At 36.6% G+C, this 26,982-nt stretch overlaps 1 protein-coding gene across 2 annotated transcripts in view; it reads left to right on the top strand.

Annotated features, from left to right (window-relative positions):
* The first annotated feature begins 17,418 nt into the window (after positions 1-17,418).
* APBA1 (amyloid beta precursor protein binding family A member 1) overlaps positions 17,419-26,982 on the top strand; it is a 189,903-nt gene continuing 180,339 nt past the window's right edge. Inside the window, exon 1 of one of the 2 annotated variants that reach the window (XM_039837616.1) lies at positions 17,419-17,543. The gene's annotated coding sequence lies outside the window, so the exon portion shown is untranslated. Of the gene's footprint in view, positions 17,645-26,982 lie in introns of both variants that reach the window. The other variant, XM_039837532.1, reaches the window with a different exon arrangement.

The raw sequence follows: 26,982 nt of genomic DNA, 5'->3' as shown, positions 1-26,982 counted from the left end.
GTCTTGATAGATTAAGAAGTTTGACAACAATATTAACAAAATACTTCTCTGAGAAATTGCTTAATAGTATGTATCTTGAAATTAAAGTTTAACAATAACAGAGATAGGATGATACACCAGCCAGTTACATTTTTTAAATATGATAAACGTTTTATCATTTGTCTACATTTAGCAGCATCACTTTCCTCATGTTGGGAGCTCAAATTTTTGCTTTTGATGCTCTTTTTTTAAAGATAAGTGGTGTTTTTTAAAAAATTTAAGTGACATGGCACCTGTCTTCACTCCAAAATGGCTAGATTGGGCATCAACTTTATTTAAAAATCAAAAGTTATAGTATACCCTTTTCTTATGAGAAGTAAAATATCGCATATGTCCTATGTTATATACTAAAGTTGAAAATAGAAGCAGTGATGTCTGTAGTATTGTTTCTTTAACAGATTCTTAGAGTAACCCGAGTTGCCAGGAAGAATTCCCTTATCACTCATTCATTATATGAACAACAGACACATAATACCTTTGAATTTACACTTTTAGTATTAGAATCCTCTGATATAAAAATCTTATATTAGACTCCTCATAAACCTCTCAGAGTAATTAACAGTCTCCTTTCTGTGTAGGGCAGCTAACTGTGGGCTGAAATGCCCCCATCATATTTTTGTATTCTCATGTTGCCAGTGATCTCCCTAGACACATTAAGAGAATACTTGAAGATGGGTGAATAAATGGGATTGGTGCAGAATCAGTCACCTCATTTGTTATAGTTTCAAGTAAATTTTGTAGAGCCTTAACTATCTAACTCATGGCATTGTTATCATGATTTAAAGTTAGTTATTGCATGTGAAGGAATCTTTTGATTAAAGTGGTTTGTGTAACTATTTTTGTAGAAAAAAAATTACTTGAATGTATAACAATAGGAGATTCAGTAAGTTGGTATTTTCCTACAATAGTATACTATACTGCCATAAAAATAGAATTACATGAAAAAAGTCAATTTTTAAAAGAAAAATATGTAAAGTAAGATTCTAATTTTAAAATAAAGTTCATATTTCCAGTATGGCAAGACCAACAATCCTATTGCACAGAACTAAAAATGTTAGGAAAAAAAAATACTAAAAACAAAAATAAACTGCAGAACACCAATGCAAAAAGTCTTTAAGATTAGCCAAAGATAAAAGATATGTTAAACTGACAGCTGACTTAACTGTTAGCAACATTTAGAGTCAGCAGAGAGTGGGAATGATAAATTCAATATGCTGGAATTATGTAACTGCCATTCTAAATACAGAAAAAAATCTTTGATGCATGAGGGTAAAATAAACATTATTTCATTCATGTAAAGTTTTAAAAATAGATGGTAAAATCTATTAAGCAAGAAAATTATTGTAAAGGTGAGGACAGTGGTTCCATCTATTTAGCAAAAAACAGCTATGATCAAAGACTGGAACAAGATGGAGAACTTGTGGGATACTGGCAGGGTTGTGTTTCTTAAACTGAGCCATGGATACACATTTTATATATTATGTACTTTTCCCAATTGTTATATTCACAATAAAAGAAGAAAAAATTTAGAGTACAGAGTTATTTTTAAAGTAAAGTATCATTTATGGCCTAGACAATATACAAAACATTTCTTTCAAATTGCTACATGGATTCAAAAAATATCAAAATGTCAGGGTTTTCTCAGTGAAAGTGATGAACTATAAAATTTATATATAAAAGAAAAGGATTGAAAATAACCAAAGCAATCTTGAAAAATGACTTACTTTAAAGCTATAGTAATCAAGACTGGTTTTGGCATAAAAATAGACAAACTAGTGAAGACAAAATAGATCCCAGAAACAAACCTATACATATACAGTCAATTGACTTTAGACCAGGCATCAAGTTATTTCAATAGGGAAACCTAATACATAGTGCTGGAATAAGATCTCTATATGGAAGAATAAGCCTCAACTCTTACCTCTAATAATACACAAAACAATTAAAATGTGTCATAAACATAAAACTAAGAACCCACTAGAAAACAGTATTTTTGCAATCTTGGGATAAACATGTTATTTGACAGGACACAAAAAGTCCTAATCATGACATGATCAGTAAAAAAAAAAATCGAATCTAGAAGGCCATGCAAATGTATAGGATTGTGCATATTGTCAGAAAAGACACGAGACGGCTGTAAGCTGTCACCTCTCAATTCACAAGCTGGAAATGAATGCTAAACAGTTACAAACTGCTAGGGTGTGTGTGGAAGCCATGCCCCAACATGTGCATAGAAGCTCTCAGCAATAACTAGCAGATTTATCGATTCAAGGAAATCTCTGTCCAATCATTACCTGAACATTATGCTACTGAGTAGAGACCTCAATGGTTATATGCCACAGAGCTTTACAAAATCAGTTCAGAAATGTCACTAAACGAGCAGTGACAATAAACCCTGGGGATGGGGGAGAATATAATTCCTAGAGTTGACACGCTATATTATTCAAAATGCCCAATTTTCAATAAAAATATGGAATGAAAAAGTATGATTTATATTCAGGAAAAAAAACAATAGAACTGTTCATGAGAAAAAAAGACATTAGATTTACTAGACAGAGACTTTAAAATAGCCATTTTAAATATGTCAGAGCTAAAAGAACCTTGTTTAAAGAACTGAAAATAAGAACTATGTATCACCAAATAGAGACTATCTAGAAAGATATTTTAAAAGGAATGAAATAGAAATTCTGCAAAGTTGCGTTGAATAATTATACAGTTATTGTACTGAAAAATTAGAGGGGCTTACTAGCAGTCTGTGAGTTGTCTTCTCATTCTCTTGATATCATGTTTTTAGAAAAAATCATTCTTCCAATCTCTGCCTTTGAGTTTAATCAGTTTATATTTAATGTAATTACTGATAAGGTAGGATTTATATTTGTCACTATTTTTTCTGTCTTATTTTGTTCCTTAATTATTCTATAGTTGCCTTTTTTGTTGTTGTTTAGTAGGTATTTTGTAGTGTACTATTTTGGTTTCTTTTGTTTCTTTTATACATATTTTGAGGTTCTTGTTTTTAGTGGTTTCCCTGAGAAATACCATTAGCGTCTTAATTTATATCAATCTAGTTGGACTAATACCAACTTAGTTTCAATAGTATACAAAAATTTGTGTACTTTATAGCTTTAGTCTCTACCATTTTTATTCTGTTACTGTATACTTCTTTATACGTTGTGGGCTCACTAACAAATTTATAATTATTACAACATGCAGTTATCTTTTAAATCAGATAGAGGAAAAAACAAGTTACAAAGAATACATTTATACTGTCCACATTGTCACAAAACAGAAGGAAATGGAAAAAATCAGTAATGGATGAGAGAAACAAGTCCCCCATTTCAAACACAACTACAAAGCTATAGTAACGAAGACAATGTAGTACCGACTTAAGAATAGACATTTAGATCGATGGAATAGAATCAGAAATCCAAGGGGAAAGAAAAAACCTACATGTATGGTCAACTGTATTTTAATAAGGGTGCCAAGATCATTCAATGGGGAGAAATAGTCTTTTCAACAAATAACATTGAGACAACTGAACATCAGCATGCATGCAAAAGAAAGTTTGGATCCCCACCTCATACCATTCACAAAAATTAACTCAAAAAGGATTAAAGGCCTCAGTGTAAGAGTTAAAACTATAAAACTCTTAGAAGAAAAGACAAGTGTATATTTCTGTGGCCTTGTAGTAGGCAATGATTTTTTTTTTAGTTGTGACATCGAAAGTACAAGTAACAAAAGAAATAACAAATTGGGCTTCTAAATTAAAAACTTATGTACTACAAAGGACACTATCAAAAAGTGAAAAAACAGAAAATATATACAAATCATATATCTGATAAGAGATTAGTCTAGAATATATTAAAAAACTTAAAACTCGACAATAAAAAGCAAATAATCCAATAAAGTAATGGGCAAAAAATTTGAACACTTCATAGAAAAATACAAATGTCCAATAAGTACATGAAAAGATCCTCAACATCATTAATTATTAGAAATTGCAAATCAAAGCCACACAGATACAACTTCATATATATATGGATGACTATAATTTTTAAAAAGTGATGTCAGATAAGTGAAATTATGACTTTAAAAGGTTTTCTATTTTATCTTCCTTATGATGTTTATGTTTTTAAATGAATGTTTATTTAATTTTTAAAGTACTCTCATTTTTTAGGGTAGATGAGAGGGAAGACTCACAGTCAAGCAGAGTTTATCACTACTATTCAATAAAAAGCTGATATGGTATGTCAACTGAAAAAGCACAGAGTTATTTCTCTAAATAAGATATTCAGATAGCCATCATGTATCCAAATAAGGCATCAGGAAGAAAGGTGAACCTTATGGTTAGACTGGGGAAACATATTACAAATTGAAAATATAACTAAATAGGAATAAATACACTTTAGGATTTGTTGAGTTGCTTAAGTCTGTACCAGAGTAGATAAAGGAGTATAAATAAATATATATCAAAATCAAAATAAAGGACCAAAAGGAAAAAATCTAAATCAAGATACTGAAACCGCTTTTCTGGCTTGTGTGTTAGCCTACCCTTGAGCAATGTCATAATCTCAAATGACTCCAAGAGCATGCAGTTAGAGTAAATGTGTAAAGCTGGCTGGATGTAAAACCACATGCTGAGCTCTTTGTATTTTACTTAGTTATACTGTCTTTTAAAAACACTGTGGGCAGATAACAAAACAGCCGACTGTCTTCCTGGCTTCATATAGACAGCCTATGGCTGCCAATTTGAAACCCCTGTTCAAGAGTGTGGTAGCTTCATTGGAAAGCAAACCATCCAAAAGCTAATAATAGAGGGCAACATAATTTGGCTTCTTATTTAAATAAATATTTGACAGGCATGGGTAGACGTGATTATGTAGTAAACCTGAATTGCTACATTATGTCAAGTTTAAGAGTGTCATCTTTGCTGAACAGAACAACTTATAATTGGCAACACTGATAACCAAAAGTATTTTAATGTGGTTTCTTGATGTATTTATTCAGTTATATTGCCTTAATTTGAACTATGTTGAACATATAGTTACAGTGGAAGATTATGAGATTATTGTTTTATCTAGAATGCTGGGTACTTGTTACAGAATGCAAACTCATTGTTGCCTAACTTTAATAAAATCTCAATTGAGAAACACAGTATTTAAGAGAATTTCAGGAGAGCCAAGGATTCTTTCAAATGAAACTCAACCCCAGAATCAAACCTGAAGAATATCAGAAAGCCAAGTACTCTTAGAGCAAGCATGGTAAAAAAAAGAGCACATGCTCTGAGTTTGCAATTAGCTTTACCACTTATTATTTATTACCTGTATGAACTTGGACAAGTCCCTTAACTGCTCTCTGGCCTACATATATGTCATTTCCGATTTTGAATTTTTGCTGTCTTATTATATCTTATGTATCCTTATAAGCAACCTTCAATCTACTGAGATAATGTTGGGGATATATCTACAGATAAGTAAACAAATAGATAATTTAATTGATAATACATCATTGAATAGAAGTTTAATGTATCTCAGATTTATAGATGGTTTAATATTTTTAGTTATATTAACATATCACATCAGTAGCCTAACTAAAAAAAAAACCTATATCATTTCAGTTGATGCTGAAAAGGTATAAAATAAAGTTGAGACTGTCCATGATTTTTTAAAAAGCTCTTAATAACCTAGGACCAAAAAGCTATTATCTTAACATTTAAAAAAAAAACTATCTGGTACCATAGCCATATAATTCTTCATAGAAACATATTTATTAAAATTAGAAACAAAGTCAGTATATAACTTTAGTTATTATTATTTAACATTGAGTTAGAATTCTGGCCACCGCAAAAAATACATGGCACAGAACTAAGATCTAAATTTTGTAAAACGGGAAATATAATTATCATTGCTTATGAATAATATTATATACTAGAAAAGCTATAATAATAAAATCTCTGGAATTATTTAAATCCAATAAGGTGCTAGACAAAATATGCAATTGATTCTTTGTTATTAGACAACATTTTGCTTGTTCTTAATATGGCAGCAGTAATCAGTTACAAAACACAATAAAATTATATTTATAGTGTAGTCTAATATCTTAAGAAATGTAAAAGACTATATGAAGAAAACCACAAAACTGATGAAAGATATAAAAAGAAATTTTTTTCAATGAAGAGAACAAATTTTGAAATTTGTTAGTTACCATATTATATAATTCAATTCCAATTAAAGTCAGTTTTCTCTACAAGATAATTACAAAGTTTGGGGAAATAGTGACTATATTAATGGGGCTTATCTAGAGCTATAATAATTTAAGACATATAGCATAGATATAGGAGTAGGCCGACACATGTACAAAACAGATGACTATATGTAAGATTTTAATGTGTGATAAATGGGGCACTGTGAACAAATAACAGGAAGATTATTCAGTAACTTATTTGGGAAATATTAAATATTTTGGGAAAATTAATTCAGATATTTATCTCATACTTTCAGATGAACTAAAGGATAAAAATATAATAAGTCAAAACATTTGTAAAGATCTTGACAAAAACAGAAGTAAATCATTTCTTGAGCAGGGAACTATCTTAGAAAGGATTAAACAATTCAGATAAAAAATGCCCAGAAAACTAAAATTTTAAGTCTAAAATTAAAACTAAATCCTAACAATAAAAAGATAAACTATGACTTGGAGGCAACATTTGCAGAAATGCCACAGATTTTTTTTTTTAATGAATGTTCTTTATATTGTACTTGCAAATTTTCTGTAAATTTAGGATTCTTTTAGAATTATAAAATATTTATGAATACTTTTGGATATATGAAGGATTCTTGCAGCTTGATAAGAAAAAGACTAAGTAAGACCCAGTCAATGAATGGGTAAAGGACATAAACAGATACTACACCCGCCCGCACACCCACACTCACAAAAGGAAAAATGTGGTTAACAGACATGGCAGAAAAATATTGTCTTAGTAGCAAAGAAATGCAAATTAGACTTCAATTTATCCCTATCAAATTAGCAAAAGTTTTTGTTTTGTTTTAATAATAACATCAAATGTTTACAAGAGAAATAAAACAGGTACCCTTTCTTATTATCGGTGGAAGTGTAAATAAGAATAGGCAATTTAGCTGTTTGTATAAAGAGTCTAGACATCCTTGAATACAGTAATCCCACTTGTAGGAATCACACTAAAGGAGAAATTCTGAAAAAAGAAAAGGCTTTATGCAAAAGATATTCACTGAACATTATTTATATTAATGAAAATTTGGAAGAAATTTAAATATCAAACTATACAGGGGATGATTAGTTAAATTATAAAATATTTTGTAGCCATTAAAAATTGTGTTTGTAAAGGACCTTTTAAAATAATGTGATAAAATGTGCTAGATGAGGAAAGCCAGATGCAAAATTGTTTATATAATATGATCACATACTTGTGTAAAAATGAAGAAGTGAGGGGAAAATAATTTTTACAAGTAGATGCTGACAGTTGCTTTGAGTGAAGGAGCTATGGGTATTTTTGTTCTTTGAATTATTTCATTTTTACCAAATTTTCTATAAGGAGAATATATTAGTTTATAATTTAATAATATATAATATGACTCATAAACAATAACTGCTGTGTCTGGAGCAGCAGAGAAATCTCATGGTATGTGCTCATCATAGATTCCAGGTTTCTGACTTTAATAAAGAAAATCTGTGTGAACTTTTATGCCAATGGTGACAGTTTTTCCAATTCCATCGGGCACTAGCAGCCTACACAGAGGTCAGATAGATGGGAAAAAGGTTGACTGACTCTGAATTCTCTTACTAGGCACTTCAGTGCTATAAGATGATTAGTTGGGCCTGAAGAGGTAAAAGAATCTTTTTTAAAAAGTACAATTCTACTAAAATTTATTAATGGCGATTTTTGTGTGCTCTTTTTGCAAACTATTTTTTCCAAGTACAAGAATAACAAATGCTTGTTATAAAAGTTTCAAGTGTTATAGGTATTTATGACAGAGAGAGTGACTATCATTATTATAGTTTAGTGCATATTAGTCCCAATTTAGGATGAATAGCTAACATTTAAAAAATAATAATGGGATCATCCTAAACATACTGTTTGTAACTTGAATGTTCAGTTAACACTACATTGCAGACAATTTCCCTTGGAGCCCCCCATTTGTTTTAAAGGTTTATAATATTACTTTTTTGTTATACTGTGATTTAACCAATTCGCTATTGATAGTCTTTTTGGTTACCAACTCACTATTATCAGCAATGCTACACTGAATATACACGTCTTTGTGTACCTGTGCAATGCAAAAATGTCTGAAATGTTTGATTATTTTAGAAAAACACCCAGTACTCTTGAGTATTTCTATGTGATCAATTTCTAGAAATGAGATGTCTGGGACAAAACTTAGGGCTAAGCAGGCCTTTACAAATATTGTTTATACTCGCCACTATTGTATAATGAAAATGCTTGTTTTCTTATATCTTCAACAATATAGTATATTATCTACTTTTGTCTTATTTTGGCCAATCTAATAGGTATAAAATATTATCATTGTCATCTTTTGTAATTCTTTATTAGAGAAGTTAAGCACCTTTTCATAGACCTTTTGGTCATTTGTTTTTCTTTTAGTAATTGGCCATTATTGTCCTTTGTCTATATTTCTATTTGCTTATGTTTTCTGGTTGATGTGTCAAAACTCTTTTATATCAGGGAATGATGTAATATATGCATGTAAATCATGCATATAATTATGTTACATGCATGATTTTCTAAGGTATTCTTTTGACTCTTAGTTTTCAATTATTTGGTATAGAAATTCTTCAGTTTTAGTGGTTTTATTTATCAGCATTTCCTAATAGGGGTATAAAAAGTATCATGCTTAGAAAGCCCTTCTCTACTCCAACATTAAAATAATATCCACATATGTTTTCTTAAAGTATTTTTATTACCTCATTATATTACATTTTCATTTTTGAAGTATCTGGAATTTATTTTGATGTAACGGGCGATATGGATATCTAGTTTATTTTGTCACAACTGGCTAGTCAGTTGGCCTGGTATCACTTATTAAATAACCCATCTTTTCCACACTAATTTTATATGCCATATTGATGATGTATTAAAGTCTTATATGTATGTATGTCTAATATCCATTTACCTTTGCTCCTAAGTCAGAAAGTGGCAATATGGCTAGCACAGTCAAATTTGGTATCATGCCCAAGTCACTGTGAGCCTTACCCACAGTTCCTTAGCCCTACTTTACTTGCCAGAGAAGAATTAATACTGTTCATCTGTCATTATCTCTGCCCAGTGAGTCCACTGTGACAAAATAATAGAACCACAAATTGAAAGTTTTGTGTATAATAAAGGTTGATGATATCAAGCTAAGCTACAGGACTTTTTGTCCCCAAGATGCCCTGAGTAGGAAAAGGTGTTTAAATTCATATGTAGACATGACTAAGATTCCTTTATTCCAGCTAGTATATCTAGCCCTGTGTAGATTTACACCGAACACATAAAAATAGGTACAGTATTTTAGTTTAAAGGAAATTTCTGAATGGATAGAGTTCACATAGAATCAACGACATGGAGATGTGCTACAGTCTGTTTTCATGCCATGGTGTGTGTGTGTATGTGGTGTGTGTGTGTGTGTGTGTGTGTGTGTGTGATGCTGGCCTCTCCTTTTGTTTCTTCAGTTACCAGAGCATGGAGGAAAGGAATGACCCTGCAACAACCTGTCTCATTTCCTCTGATGGAATGCCATATTTTGCCTCTCGATTCCATTGTGTATGTTTTGTGCAGTGACTCACTTTGCCTATGTAACACCTGTCCTCAGGTCCAACTTCCCTATTAGACAGAGTATATATAATACTTAGGGTCCGCAATACTTTGGGGGGCCCACAAAAATGTTATAATTTCTTTTAAAATTAGAAGCAGAAAAAAAAGAATTTTTAGGTCAAAGAAAATGTTTTGTTATGTAATATTTATATAATCAGCTTTATACAAACAGTTATAAAATATAATACTTTATATTTGTTTATGAAGGAAAGGGCCCATAAAAATCATAACACAGCCTTCCCTGTCCTGCTAAAGATTTCTTGCAAAGGAAACACTAAATGTTTTAGATCTTCTATCTCTAGTCTCCTCTTGGAAATCCACAAAGACTCATAGAAGCCTTGCAATACAAAACAACAACAAAAACAAACTTTAGTTTACAAAATTTAGTTTACTTCAGGGTTCTTCAGGCTTATTTGATATTGGAATTTTTTTTTTTCCCCCACATGATAGCCACTGTCTTCCCCCAGAACTAGTAGTGATCCATGGAAGAATTTTGGAAATACTTAATTTTCTATTACATTAACATTCAAGATCGATCAAGAGAGTCTATAGCTGAAATCTCTCAATCATCTTTTTTTAGCAGACTATACAGAAGCCTAAAGAATTATTCTTCGTTATATGCAAACAAAATTAAAATGCATCCCTGATGCTAGCAACACAGCCCTACCCATCCATTTGGCAAGGGAATTTTATTGTTGCACAAGTTTCAGATTTATGCTACACAGCTCACTGGGACCCATTTCAGTTCTGTTTTCTTGATAAGCTTGCAGCAGCATGAGGGAAAATAATTCCCTAATGGCAAGGAAAGGTGAAAAGTTGCTTTCCTGAACCCCAGAATGGGTTATTCCTTAACCTGTCAGACCTTATTAAGAGCGACTTAAAGTCTGTCAGCTCTCAAAAGGTTTCTCTAGTGACAGCTTTCTTGGTTCCATCTCAGTTCCTGCAGTTCTCATAACCACAGCCTATTCAATTTAGCAGTGCTCAGCTGAGTGAATGCTGAAATTAAAATGTGCCTTCAAAATTCAATCCATAGCAAAACTGACCTAACTGAAGCATCTCCACAGTACGATTTAATAGAAAGATGAGTTTGAGCTAGAAGGCCGAAGGAGGATAAATTCCTCTGAGGAATAAAATTGAAGTAGAAAGTGTTTTTTGTTTGTTAAGTTTACATTGACTAATGTCCCTTTTTAAAAGTCAGTTTTCTGTTTAACAGAAAAAGTCAAAGATCCTAGGTAGGTCCTTTCTTTTCAGCTTTCAGGTTTGTCCATTAGGGGGATGATCTCTATTATTTTTCTTGAAGCAGAAACATTTGTCTGCCCATCGTGATTTAAAATGCACACATTTCTCACCTAGGAGAAATTCACAAGCTTTTTGGTTCAGAGAAAATCATCAAATCTAGGTGACCATATATATATTTTTTACACTCATAAGGAAGCAAATCTTCTTATAAGAAAAAATCTGCTCATTTAACTACAGACCTGACTTCTAGAAGATAAAGAATTGATTTAATTCCCTAAACACATTATACTTAGCAAAACAAACAAAAAATAACAACAAAGACACTATTTGGCCAGGCTCTCCTTTGTACATCTTTTATTATAGCCAGTGCACTTCACTGAAATTATTTCTTTATAGGTCTGTCTGCCTTTCTTAAGGCAGAAAAGACCTTAAAGGTAGAGAACTTGTAATATTTGGCTTGGTCTCTCTAATGCCAACTACAGTGGCTAGCATATATTAGGATTTTAATGCAGCTTGTGGAATAAAGATCTATATATTTAGTGGCTTTCTGGCAATATAACCTATTGGAAAATTTCAGTATGGCCATGACTTACATCGTTATATTGTTATTGTTCATCCTGAATACTGATACTGTACAAGCATATAGGGAAAACTCCCAAGAAGTAGAGGTTAAGCTAAATAGAATTTTACAAGATCTTGCTTCTGTGTGTGAGAGAGAGTGGGCGCAGTGCGGGGAGTAGAGAGATAGAGATAGAGATAGATCAAGAGACAGAGAGAGACAGAGAGAGACAAGAGAGAGACAGAGAGACAAACAGACAGAGATGGGCCCCTTTGCCTGGCAGAGGGGACTGAAGTTCTGATAAAATTGCTTACACCGATTTCATTTACTATTGAAGCCTTACATGGGTTCCTTATTTTTGAGTCAATAGAAATATCTATAACTTTTTCAGAGGCTATTTAATGCTGATAAAATAGTAGTGAAGGAAAAAGAAATTATTTTAAAGGCAAATCACTTTGATAATCTTCTTGAACAGCTTAACTGGAATGATAGTTAATTTATATATCAATCAGCCAACAAATATTTGATGAGTACTTTCTAGGTACTCTACTACACACTAGGTGTTTGATGGAGGGAACACAAAGGGAATATAATTGACATTTGGTCGTAAATCCTGAAGGGCTTATGAATTAGTTGGAGAGGTGTCACCAACGTACCTGAAGCAAAATGCCTAACAGAAAACAGGAATAGAGCAGTGATTTTAAATCAGGCTTCCATATGTCAGTGCTATTCCAGAAACGACACTGAGGTATCTCCTGCCAAAATGAATAATGGTAGCCTAGTTCTTGGTTTATGAACCGGTAAAAGAAAAAAATTGGTTATCAGAATTTTCTCAATTTTATATTTTTATCCTACCCATCTTCCTTAAACTATTGGTGTTTGTTATCATTTATCTATTAATAAGATGGTAAAAATATCTACTGTACCAAACACATATTGAGAGAAAAATTCTTCTGAAGTTGCTGAGGACTTAATTTCACAACTTATTTTTAAGGACATATACTCCTGGTTGTAATGTTATATTTTATATGGAAGCAACTGTTAGTTTCTTCTGGTAAAGTTATTTCTAGTTTGTAGGGTGAGCTAAATCAATATTTTATGCTGTTCCTACCACATGACCATAATAATCAGATATTTAACAGACCGAAATAAATTGGGATACAACAAAGTACATCAGCAGATGTTAAGCAGAATGAGCAAACAATTTTATCAATTTTTATCTATTTATAGCCTGACATCCCATAAGGTTATAAGACTGCTAAAGCTACAAACAAATGCTCAGACAACAAAGTGTATCAGTGAGTCTGAAAATGTTTTCTTGAAGTATGTGGTATCTGAAAAAAGCTTAGAAGGATAAATCAAATCTGGAAAAAATTTATTAGAAATGCAAAATGACTCAACAGTTATTTTTCTGGCATCTGGTTGGTAATGTTGTTAATTTTACAGCCATGTTTTAAATAATCTGATATTTTCAAGTTGTTAAGGTCATATGTACATTGTAAAAAAAAATTTAACTACCAATACATAGAAGAAGGAAAATAACCCTACTACTCGAGTGGACTACTATTAACATTTTGATGTACTTTTTTCTATAATCAACTGCCTACATAATTTAGTATCTAGATTTTTTTCAGTTCAAGGTAAGAACTTAATTTTTTTTCACAAGAACTTAAATTTTTCATGTTAAAAAATTTGGTTGTGGTATCTTTAATACTGCATACTATATTACTATAAAGGCATGTCAATCTATATACCGATTCCCTTATTACAGTAACTTAAAGATTCTCATTTTTCATTATTACGAGCCTGAGTTGACCAGGGTAGTTGATGTTTTCATTTGCCTCTGTCTATTTCTCACACTCTGTGGTTCCTAGATCTTGCTCTGTCCTCAATCAACCATGTGGTTTGGGGAGAACTGACTCAGCTACAGGACTGGGAGCCAAGCCACTGGCCAGGGATGGGCATATAACCTTTTAAAAAAGACAGTTATGTTCCCATGCTACCCTTTATTCAGAAACTTCATTTCCAGAGTAGAATTACTCTATGTGACATCACAGTGTTTTCCGATGATAAGCATAGCCATAGTACAAAATTCTAGGTGCAGTGAATGTGATTCAAGAAAAAGAGAGAGAGGAAGCCTAACCTTTTCGGGAAATAGAAAGGAAAAGGAGGCCTATCTAAAGCCAGGACAGAAATTATGTCTAAAGAAAAAGCTGGTGAAATAAGAGCCAGTATATAAAAGTAAATATACTGAAGTTTAGGATACATACACTTCATAATTGTTTTTGTTATTGTTTTTACATTTTAAATACATTTTAAATACTGTGACAAAGGTGGCTATACTAGGGATTAGAAAGTTAGCTGGATTACCAAATATTAGTAGAAATGAAATCCTCAAGAAAAGCCTCATTACCCAAAGGTTGTTGAAGGTTTTTGCTACCTACAACTTCAGCTCATAAGTTTAAATGCAAGGACTAAAAGAGATAGATAATTACTAAGGATCTTGAAATGAAGAGAAAGTATCTACCTCTGTGAGAAGAGACAATTCTGATTTTGGTTGTCTAGTATTATATGAAAGGCTGAAAGACATGGTCACAGTTTTGTGAAGTTTGAATGAATTTAGTGAATCCTGGAATCTCTGGGTCTTAACTGACAAAAATAAACCTAAATGAATAATATCATGGATCCCTGACTTCTTACCAAGTAATGAACAGTGCTTGTACCAGTAAGATAAACTTGTATGGACAGGGCCAGCTGAAGGAGTTGGAACCTCAGAAATCGCACTAAAGGGAATTATCTATGAGCCAGTGGGAGACAACCTTGAGTTTCCCTGTAATATGAGGCTCTAAACTGGCATGCACAGAGACTTCTGATCCACATGCAATGCTGGACAAGGCTTTAAACCTAAGTCACTTGGCATAGTGTCTATAGTATCATTACCTGCTACAATGGCTGGCAGGTTGCCAGTATGTTATATACTACCTTCTGAAACACTTAATAGCAGTTTTGACCCTTGTTAAAAGAAATAGGTGGATACAAATATTTGAAGTAGCCTATAAGAATACCTATAAGTAGAAAAATACCAATAAAGCAGGCACAGGAAAACTATAGATAGAAGAACAGGGCCAAAGGAAGAGCTATGACATAGATATAAAAGCCACATGGACCCACCCATTTCCTACAATGATCTGTAAATTTGGCTTTGAGTTTCCTGCCAGTCAAGGCACAAAGAGCAACATGAACACTTAAGATGACGATTCACACTCTCCGTGAGGAATAGGCATATCTGTGTTTTTCATGGGAGGGCAGGAGGAGCAGGAAGGAGTAGTTTTCCAGATATGAATATTTAGTAACTAATTAGTTTTGGAGGTCTCTACGATGCCATTATAACAGTTATTACTTTTCTTTATATGGCACTTAATACTTTGCAGAGTAATTTCACATACTTTAATAGGCACAAAAATCCTGTGATGCAAGATTAGAGAGGAAGGTACTATTAAAACCATAATGTATTTCTTACTCGTGCATCAAGGAACTTTACCTTACTGAAAATACAATGCAAAAGTAGAAATTTGAGATAACTAATCACATGGCACTAAATGTATACACAGAAAAGAGCCTCCACTCAGAACCTATATCCCCTTACTTAACCTGAAATTCTAACAAAGTAAGTTAATTTCCTTCCTAAATCCACAACAGATTAAAAGTAACAGAACAGAGACTATTACAGAGAGGCACCCTGAAAGTTCCTCAAGCTGGTACATATGAAAGCAGAGGCAAGAACTAAAAAACAAGCAAAAGAGCAGTCCCTGCAGAAACCGAAACCCTAAACACTCTCTAAGTAGCATAGGCAGGATGTATCCAGCCTGGACCCTGCCCTTCATGAATCAGTTTTTCACAGAGCTACCTCACTGATCTCTCAGGAACTGAAATGTGGTCATGACCAGCCTCTCCCAACACTTATAATAAGGAAAAAAAAAATCATTATTTAAAATGGACCCACAAGGTCTTTCAGGTTCTGGCTGCTGCTGTCTACCTCTCCAGCCCATTTCACACTCCCTTCTCACTTCAGCCCCACCTGGTGGGCTTCTGCACATTTTTCCCAGTACCTAAAAGAGTCTCATTGCTGCCTCTCCTGGGCAACCGGAAAGGTCATTTCCTTGGAAAGCTTTACCTAATCCCGGAGTCTAGATTAGGTTTCCCTGTGAACCCTTAGCATTTAAGAATTGATCACAGTTGCACTTAATTATCAGTCGATTATTTAATACCTGTTTCTTCCAGGGTTCTGTGGACTCTGGGAGCATAAGGACCATGTCTGGAATACATGCGAATAAATATTTGCTGAAAAAAAAATGAATATGTAATGTCACAGGACAAGCATGATATATCTTCCTGGTATATTTCAACTTTAATAAAAAAATCTTATTGGGGAGGGGGAAGCTATTATTTTCCTTATTAAAGAAGAAAGGTTCATTATGAAGTAGAATGCAAAATTCATACGAACTTTAAAACTAAAACGCAAAACTTTGAGACTGCTTCGGGCTACGCCCCCAGATTTTTCTGGTGGCATTGTGCTTAAAATAGTATGGAAACACGGTCTGGTAAAAAGATCCGTTCCCCAACGGATCTGGACAACCAAGGCTTATCTTCATTTTGCTACATGAGAATATGTGCATGAAGAGGGCTTTGCAAAGTATAAGGTTCGGTGTAAATATAATTTATTATTGAGAAACCTGTGTCCCGAAAAGGGGGAATGATTTGGCTCATATTACATAGCCAATTACAGGTGAGGCTGGCGCCAGAGCCCAGGTCTCCTGAGGCTGTCCGGCACACTGCTTTTCATTAACGCACAGCAACTGCCACCTGGCCTCTGCAGCAAAGCAAAGGTCCCCTTCCTCCTTCCCAGCCATATCTGGGGCTGACGCCTTAAGCCAGGCTCAAATACACTTTAAGTTCTGATCAACCACAACTGAGAAGCGGTCAGGAAAAACAAGCCAAGCTTTTCACGGCATGGTAATCCAGAGGCTTTCTGCTTTTCCTGCAAGAGTGGGCAGTCCCCCTCTACGGCTGCAAACGCAGCCAGCCTTGCTCCGGCCCCAAACCCGAGAAGCTCGCGCCCTAGCGGCGAAAACGCAGTACTGCAGCGCGTTCCAAGGACCCCGTCCGTCGCCAGGCCGAGAGGTGCGGGCGTTATTTAAGGGGCCCGGGACAGCGGCAAAGTAACTAAGGACCGAGAGGGAACAGACAACAGGGGCCGACGCCGCTGCTCGGCTTCGTGGTCCTGCAGCGTGGTCTGTTGCTGCGCGCAGAGGTTGGCCACAGCTGCTGCTTCAAAAACCGGAGACCCGCTGAGGCTTCTGTCGAAGAGACTGGAGGACCCCATCAGTCCCCTCGGGCACACGACCACCTTTCCCGCTCCGTGCGCCCGGCCGGGAGCCGGAGGAGGTGCTGGGGGCTCAGGCGAGACCCGGAGCGCGAGCGGCGGAGAGAAGCATCAGAACCCCGCACGCCCACCCGCGCGGGGCGGAGGCGCAGCGGCGGATGCTGGGTGCAGGACCGCGCCCCGGGGCCTCGGGCTCGCGCCGCGCGCGCACGCGGGTGGGCGTGGGAGGCAGGGGCGCTACTAGCGCGCGGCGTGTACGCGCGCGCTCTCCCCCCGCGCGCCCTCCCGCGCAGGCGGGCAGGCTCGGCCCCGGCGCGCGTCACGAGGGGAGGGAGGGTGGAGGGAAGGGGGTGGGGCCGCAGGACCGGAGGGGCCCGAGCGGCGGCTGCGGAGCCCTAGCGGGAGCTGGGCGAAGACGGCTGCGGTCCCGGCGGCGGCAGAGGCAGCGGCGGCGCCGGGAGAAGATGGTGGCGCTGGAGGTAGGAGCGGCCGGAGCGGAGCTTTATTCCCAGGCTTGGCACCGACGCTGTCATTAGCGCCGCCTGCTCCCGCGGGCCCGCGAACCCAGCTGTCAGGCAAGGTACCACCGCCAAGGAGGGGTGGGTGAATGGGGGTGCCTGGCGCTGATGCCGCCCCCGACGGAGCCCGAGTCCTCGCCGAAAGGCACCCCGGGGTGCGAGAGGGGCTGCGTGGAACAATAGTGCGGATGAGCGGGGACAGCCGGCGACATCCAGGGGGCAGTTCCTTTAGCCAGAGAGCCAACGGGGCGGTGGAAGGGGGCGTTGAAGGTAGGGACGCCTGGTGTCCGATGCTCGTTGCGATGCGGGGTCTTGGGGCAGCAGGCAGGCCAGATGACAGACATGGTAGGAGTGTGTGTGTGTATATATGTGTACAGAAATACAGTCAAGGGGATTGGGGGCGGCTGACCGAAGGTGTTAGGGGATGACATTTCCAGGAATCCCCGCTAGGATCCCTCATCTCTCCGCTGACTCTTCGGGAAAAAGAGTGTGGTGATGGCAACGATGAAGTGGGCAGGATGCACTTGGTCTGTGAGTGTGGAGGGAGGCAGTGGGGGTAGGGGTGGATTTGTAAAATCCCGTGTGTGAGTGTGTGTACTCGTGTGATTGCATCCACGTTCTTCCAGCTGTGCTCCAAACCCGGAGATCTGCTGGTGCCCTGACTTGCCGTCACCGCTGACTGTGGGACAGTTGTTTGTTAATTTGACCCTGCAACTCTGAGTACAGTCTCTGTTCTGCTCCTGCGTGTGGACGGTGCGATGTAGAGAGTCTCACTTCCCCTTTCTCTGGCTTCTTGACATGGGGATATGGAACTGTGCGTGTGGTTTTGGGCGCATGGCAGAGAAATAGGATAATGGTTACCCCTCTGGGCTTGCTGGCATCTCTAGTTTTGAAGGGAGCTTCCATCCTGTGACACTTCTCTCCTCAGCCCGTTCTGTAAGGGTCTTAGACATCCTGACTCTGCAATTTCTATTGTTTATCTCTTGTCTGAACTGAAGGAAAAGGGTCTTTAATGGCCACATTCCTTTCTCAGTCCCCACAACTTTAAGTGTCAAGTAGACCTTCCCCTTCCAAATTTAAACACTGGAAACCTAATGGCTTAAGAATGAGTGGTCTTTATGTTGGTTCTTGTAGAATCAATTCTGGAGGTGTGTATTTGGTGGTGTGTGGGTGGCGGGAGTGGGGGGGGGGAGTATTTAAAAAGAAGAAAAAAAAATCATACGGAGTAATGTTTGGTACCCCCCTTGGTCATCATCACGCAGACAGGGCGTTTTCCTTAGGAAAAGAGATACTTTATTTCTATGGCTAGTGACATCCACTCTCCCAGCTTTCACAATGGCTTGGTGGTACCATGTATCATTCGGAAACTGAAATCTCCCAAGACCCAAGGTAATAGGGTCCAGGGTCAGTTGTCTGCTTTCCTAGCCAATGTAGCTTGCTAGTACGGAATTTGGAAAATGTCAGGCTGGCAACGTCACCCAGTGGAAACCAGGACACAGAATTGCATGTAGAATCTATAGCTGTGTAATTGTCTCTGCGTAATAAAGATAGGCTTGTGTGGGGTTGGATAGAGAGATAGGAAGGGAGACAGCATATTTATGTGTGTGTCCACTGCAGTTTGACACCCCAGTTCCCGTATTCTCCTGTGGTAGTTGTGGGAACGAGTGCACCTTTAACTCAGTATCTTGATACTTCTTTATTAAAATGTCGTGTGACTAGATTAACCTGCTTAGAACATATTTGAACCATATCACCTTGAATTTTACTGCATTGCTGTCAGAATCCAAACTGGCTGCCCCTGTCCTCTTTGAAAAGCCTGTAACAGTCATGGCTACTCAAGTAAATACACAACAAAGTGACATCAGAGGTTTCTTTCTCTTTTTTTCTTTTAAAAAAAATTGTATTTAGTTTTGTTTTAGCAAAGGTTGCAAATTGTTATATTAATAAAACTAAGGCTATCCACATATTTTTTTTCTTCCCATTTATCTTTTCTTAATTAATGATAATGTACAGACCAGGTGCTCTTGAAGCTGTGAACATTAAACTTCCTTATGTCCTTCAAGTCAAGCCTTCTGAAATTTTAATGTGAGATTGTTGGAGCTCATCCAGGATTTAAGGATAGATTTATAAAAATGAATTTTGAATCTTAGTTCTTTACTCTCTTGTTCATTCTGCCAATTTCTTTCTGAGAAAAGTACTTAAGGAATTTAAAAGGCATTCTAAGAGGTTTGGTTTTGTTTTAGAAGTTATCTTTATATTTGCAAGTGAAATCCAGAGATGTAAATGTCTTACAAGAAAGTTTAACAATATTAGGAATTACCAAGGTAAATAAACTGTTTAGAAAAAGAGGAATTATTCAACAGCACAATTGATGACTCAGGAATTAGTGATTTCCTTTTTAACTCAAATGTGATCATTTTTAAATGCAATGCCTGACTTTGCTAGATTGGATTAGTAAGGTTATTGTGGCTGCTTGAATCTTGTAATTTAGTCTGGTAAACAGTTGTACCTTTTGCTGTAGCCTGCAGCCAGTCACATTTGTTTTGTATAGATGCATTTTCTTCACTTACAGTAGCATTAATGCTTTTCTTTTTCATTATCGAGTGTCTTAAGGAAGTTTGTTTTTCAGAAGCTTGGAAATAAAAGACATTTGAAAATTGACCTGTGGGGCCAAAAGGAATAAACTATGGCACCATGGGGAGAGATGGGGCTTGTAGTCTACAAGGAAAGAGTAATCGTTGCTAAAACATATATTTTCAAGCCTAAAATCCACAGTTAACCCTTTGGGTTACCATCATTAACCTACGAATATTTGTTAATTGCCTACTACATCTCAGGCATTACATACCTTTGACTAGAGTTTGGGAAATGTTGAGAGAGCTTGAGATTTGAAGAATAAGGAGACTTAAATCCTGCCCTAAGGAAGTTCAGTGCCTAGAAGGAGAGGCAAAGCATGTGGGTAACTGACTATAAAAATGGTGGAAAATGGTTAAGTGCTGAAAAAGCCACATTCCTGAAGTGCTGTGGGAGTTTGCAGGTTACAACACTGACTTCAAATGAAAGAATTAGGGAAGATTACATGGAAGAGGTAGCGGTTGAGCTGACTTTATGTAGGTGGCATTTGGGCCGGCAGGGAAGGAAGGGCACATTTAGGGGAGGAATGTGTAGCAGAGGCTTAGAGGTGGGAAGGTGTGTGCCTGCACAGAGAGCAAAGAATGGTGTGCTTTGGCCGGAGCGCAAAGGATGCCAAGAGATGTAATGAGACAGGTAATGAGATGAGAATGAGAGGTTGTTTCAAGGTTGTAGAGCAACTTGCATGAGGATTTTATTTAGTAAGTACTAAAGATTTCTGAAGAGAAAGGTCAACAGGGTCAGATCTGTGCTTTAGGGCGATGATCTCATAGCATCTTGTTGAATGTTATGGAATGAGAAAAGACTGGCAGTAGAGAGACCAGGTAGACTCTAGTCAAATTAGGGGTCAGAGAAAATGAGGCAGTGGGAGTGAAGAGGAAGAGACAGACTCAAGAGACAGGGTGCAGGAATAGTCTAAACACTGAGCAGAGAAGTTGAAGGTCATTGTCAGGCTCAGCTGAGGGAATGATTGGGTTATTGTCAAAAGGTTCAGAGGAGTATGAAGAAGAGGAGAAAAAAGAAGTGGAGAAAAATGAAGTTTTATTTTGGGCAAGACCAGTTTGTCCAAATGAAGTGATTACGATACAGGTGTTGGTCTTTGGAGAGAGGTTAGAACTATGAAGAGAGATTAGTAAAATATCTGTATAGGAGCAGTTTTGATATCTCAGCAATGGACAATAAAGAAAATGGAGTGGGAAGAAGCAAAGGTAGGGGTAGGGTCCCTGGGGGATATCTATATGTTAGACAGAAAAGAGAAAGAAGAGAACAATATTAAACAAAGGGCAGTTAGAGAAAAATGGTGGAAATAGCATAGTGTCATGGAAGCTAGGAAAGGTGAGGAAAGCTACCATCATACATACGTCATTCATACAGCACACCCCATGGGATTGGGGATATGGCGAAGGAAAAGCCATTGGATTTGATGCCTAGCTGTCCTTAATTATATTTGTTTAAGTGGCAGCAAGCTGCAAGGGTTTGAAGAGAGTACATGTACATGTATTTTGCATGTACATGGAAAACAGCAAAGACAGGCTTCCTTTTTAGTAAGTCAGGTAGTGACGGAGAAGGAGGGAGTTTAATGTATCAGAACAGTGGCATAGTAGAAGGAAAGTAGTGTTTTTAGCATAAGAGGACTTGAGCCTACTTTGTAAGTGGAGAAGAATCAATTGAAGGGAAGAGAGATCAAAAAAGTAAGGGAAAGGCTAAACTGAGGAAATGGAATCTTCAAGAAGGTGGAAATATACTGGATAATAGCAAAGGAAAGACTCTTGAGAAAGAAACAGTGGGAATTTTGAGGTAGAACAAAAGGATTTTGGCCATCATCTAAGTATAAAGTCAAAAGAGAGGTAGGTAGCTTGAGACCATGAACAGAATAGCAAAGACTTGGAGTGTGCTCTGTGGAAATATACTGGTGAATAAAAGATTATCACTCAACTCTGAGGGTTTCCTGCATTTGGAGAGCATGAATTTGTAGTGGAACCAATTAGCCCTATGTAATTAGAATTTGGCTACTACTTATGTAATTTTTGTAATAGTGAACATTAAATGTTGTTAAATACAGTGGTTCTTCTTTCCCTTAAACCCAATGAAAACAGAAAAATATTTACCTTCAAAATTAGCCGAATAAAAGAATCTCCCTGTGGAGTATTTCCTATGACTATTCTCTCTGAGGGATTGCTGACTTAAATAAATAAAGCTAATGGTAAAATAATGGAAAAAAGCATAAATGTGTTCAAAAAGGTGAGCTTTCACTATAATGGCAGGATATGGCTTTAGAGTGAAGTGTAAAATTGATTTTTCAGAAGAAAAATCAAGGATAGCACCTCACCCAACACCATACCCATCATAAGCACTCAATAAATATTTGTTACATGAATACATAAGTCTATTTTTTTTAATAAGCTAGGTATAGTATATCTCAGATCTAAAATTTCAAGATTTCTTACTTACACTGTGGACGTTGACTGAATTGCATTCTACGGCCTGTGCAAATTTATGATAGAATTAAAACAATTTTATTTATTCATATCTCCTACCTGTGTTGTAGCTTTACCAAAAAAATTTTTTTCACAAAATAATTGTGTACATTTTAGACCCTTGAGTTAGGGTCTGTGTCATGACTCCAGACAAGATTATGAAACTTCAACTGTGGTTTTTGAGGTTATAATGATTAAATCACCTATTCATTCATTCAACAAATGTTCATTGAAGCACCTTCTTTGGGCCAGACACTATTTTAGGTGCAAGATATGGCGGGGAGGGAGTGCGGGAGAGTGAGCTAAGTCCAACCTTTCAATGGGAGGAGATTTAAAAATAAATAAATAAGCAAATATATAACATGTCAGGTGGTGGCAAAAGTCCTATGAAGAATAAAGTGAGGAAGGAAACAGTGTGGCAATGTTGGGGGGGGCGGTGATACTACTTAATATAGGGTGGTTGGTTAGGGAAGGCCTTGAGCAGAGAGAGCTCAAGGAGTGAAACGTGCAGATAATCAGGGCGAGGGGCTTCTAGACAGAGAATATCCAGAGGGAAGGGCCTAAGGTGAAAATGTGCTTGGCATGATCAAGGAACAGCAGAGAAGCCTCATTTTTTCCCTTGCTTCACCTGGCTGTGTCCTATCACACCTGATAGATGGAATGGTCACTTAGGGACCCTGCAATGTAATGTTTTGCCTCTTGGTATTGAATCAGTGGCCCATAAGGCTGTATCATATCATCTCATACCATGTTTGGGCTGACCTGTGTGTGAGTCGGTGCTGAGTTTCCTCAACCCAAAGATGGATATCTTCAATCAAACATTTAGATTAGAAATCTTAAGAGCGGCTCTGAGTAGTGATAAAATACCAGTCAGCTGGAAATAGTTCCTCTCTTGGAAGAGCCACATCACACTTCTGCATTCTGTATTTCTTTAATTATGGGGTTTCTCTTTAGGTCCTTGAGAGTAGAACTATGTTTTGTTCATCTGGGTATACCCTACAACTCACAGAAAAACTTTGCATTAGTAAAGGATCATTCAATACGTATTGAAAGGAATGGATAAGACATTTCCAAAGATCTAGGTAATCTAGGTGTAAAGAATGAGGGTAAAACTCTTTTACCTTGATTTCACAGACAATTGTTTTTCAAAGAGGACACAAAATAGCTACATGATGCTGAAGTAGTTTATACAGGCAGGACCTGAGACAAGGACTCGGGTGCAAGTAATTTATTTGGGAGGTGAGTCCAAGACGCATAAGTGAGAGAGTGGATTAAATGAGATGGGGAAGGAAAGCAAGCCAATAAGAGGTAGGCGAATTACCATCGTGGGCAATGGAGGCTCAGTTCTGCTGATATTATGTAAAATGAACTTTACGATTTCCACCAAGCAGTGAGTAAACTGGGTTGTTTATCCACCATTTAATATTGGGGGCCATAAAATTCCCAGTACTTCAGAGAATTAGCCCGAGCAAGCTCCCAGAGGCATCAGAGAAAGCCCTTGGGCAGATAAGCAGAGAGGCAGAGGAGGCTAGAGGTTGGAAGCTGTCAGTGTGCTGGGGAACTGTCCGTCAGAGCTTTCAGTGAACTCAGAAGTGGGCTGAGGGGACAGGAAGTAGGGCAAAAACAGCATCTGTTCTACATGGCACAGATGTATCTGAAAGAATGTTTTTAATAGATAAGAATTGGTTTGATAGCAGTTATTGATTTTTTTATTATCTATAAATTCTTTTTTTCAACTACCGTTGACATTTAATATTATTTTAATTAGTTTCAGGTGTACAACATAGTGGTTAGACATTTATATAATTTACAAAGTGATTCCCTCTATTAGTCTGGTACCTACCTGGCACTATACGTAATTATTATAGTATTATTGACTATATTCTCTATGGTTGGGGAACTGGGTGAAAAAGGTGAAGGGATTAAGAAATACAAGTTGGTAGTTACAAAATAGTCATGGAGATGTAAAGTTATTAGTATTTTAATTTAGAGATTTTGATGTCTTGCATTAACTACCTACAGTTCAGTTCACTCACAGGCCAACTTTCCATAATCCTCGGTTATCTGGGGTGCAGATTACTATATATGCCCACGTAAAAGGTACCCTAGATTATAAATTGGTCCCCAATTTTCCAATGAGATAGTTTTAAAATGGTCAATTAGAATATGTACATTTTGGGGATAGAAGGAGTAAAATGCCTACTTATATTTAATTTATTAATTTACCTGTATGTATTTAAAATCACATTATATAAAATTAATTTAGAAATACAACATCATTCTTTCACATTTTAAGAAATCATTTATTCAAATGTTTTCATATCACTTTGACCTAAGAGTTTTTTTCTTTATTAGGCTGCTCTTGGCATATTTATTTTTATCTAACTTGTTCAAAATATCATCCTTCTTGAATTTCTGTGTGATGCTGCCACCACAAACTTTATTCCAAGCCCTGTGCATATAAGGATATACAATACAGGCAATTGTGAAGGAATATTTACTTAAATTGGTGTTGAAACCTTGGCCTTCTTTATTCTTTCATCTAGCCTATTTCAATCATGTGACCTCCATCAGCATCCTTGTCTAGCGTTGATTGAGGTTGTTTCAGTCTATCCTCTCCAAATAGTTCTCAAGTAACCTTGAAAACATATACGCCTTTTTCATGAAAACTTCAGTCTTACCAGGTAATATGTTTTTGACATGGTTTCTCCCTTTAAAATTAGTTGCCATCACATCCAGCATTAATGAATTGCCCGATTTCAGTTCCTGCTATCTTGGTGTTAATAGGCTTTTTGGCATTCAGAAAAAAAGTAATTGAGAGAATGCCTCATAATATAGGAGATTTGTGTGGATTCAAACATCAGTTGACTTTCTGTTTTCTGAAATATAATTTTTGGGAGAATAGAAATCTCTTCTAATTTTTACATATGTAATCCCCCACCCCACCCTCACCCACTAAGTTTCCTCTCCAGCTTCCTCCTCTTCCACTCCATGGTGGATTAATTTGTGTGAAAAGTACAGCAGTGATTTATTTCATACAGAAAATGATTAGCCATCATTTGGAACAAGATAATCATTTATGTTTCTGACTTCGTATATTGAGATCTATCTGTACTAATTAATAGGTACACTTTATTTTGAAGTAGTAGTATACTTGACAAGGCATGCATAAATCCTTTTCTTCCTTGTAAATTGTAGCATATTTTAAATGCAGAGGAAGAGCTTGTCATTTAAAGAAATTTCATTTAACAGATAATTACCCCTTAACGTGGCTGGATTTTTATACTTGACTTTCTTAAAGCAGATCACTCTGTTTTGGAGGCTTTTAAACCTTTTTGACTGTGATCCCTAATGAGAATACAATTTGTATCATAGCCTAGCAATATGGATAAGTATGTAAACAAACACACATGCACATACACACAAACATATCACTGAAACAAAAGTTTCACTCAACAGCATTTGTCCTTTATTATATGTAACACACTCTGATATTTTCTATTCTATGTAGTTGCCAACACACTAAACTGATTTCAGCACTAATGGGTCCTGACGATGCAGTTTAAAAAACACTGTTCTATTGTATTACAGCCAGCAGAAGAGTGCTTATTTCCTTGTAGTGTGAAATAATTTCATGTCAGATTTTTTTCCATTTGTTTCAGATTTTTAGCATATTTGGATATTTGTTGGTGTGGGTGTATGATGTCACAATATTCTTAAAGGGAAACTTTATTTTTAGTAAATATTTTCTTTCTAAAAGAAGAAATTATTGGTGTGGAAAATAGAAAGTAGAGTAAGATGAATTGTTTGTTTCTTAAATCTAGTGGCTTTTCCTGGACTGTGTGAACCGTGACCAGTTACTGGGCCCCAACCTCCTCACTGGGCTGATTACTCACTGGTCTGGCTAATCTCGCCTCACAATTCTTTCCTGTCCTTCTCCCTTCCTGCCTCTTTCCCAAGATACCACTCCCAAAACCCTGGGAGTTCCACGTGTTCAGTTCAATGACTTAATTCTCAACTTCAACCTAATGTATTTCTTTCCAAATCTGAAAATAGTCTTTACACCGAGTTCTCTTCCAAATAACTTGAAAGTACAAGAATCATTTTTCCTGAGCTAATATTTAGGGGAATTTTGTCCTAAATGAGCTAGAATCTGTTTCACAAATGGAATGTTTCCATAGCATTAATTAGTATGAAAGTCTAATGTTCTTATGTTCGGGTATAATTGCATCCTTTATGGCTTGCTAGTTGTCTAAGTTAAGTACATACCAGTTCCTGCTTGAAAACCTCAG

This window comes from Pteropus medius, unplaced genomic scaffold (assembly GCF_902729225.1).
Source record: "Pteropus medius unplaced genomic scaffold, Ma_sr-lr_union100, whole genome shotgun sequence".
NCBI classification, from domain to species: Eukaryota; Metazoa; Chordata; class Mammalia; order Chiroptera; family Pteropodidae; genus Pteropus; species Pteropus medius.
Note: the sequence above shows the minus strand (reverse complement) of the source record. Positions and strands in the feature narration are given on the sequence as shown.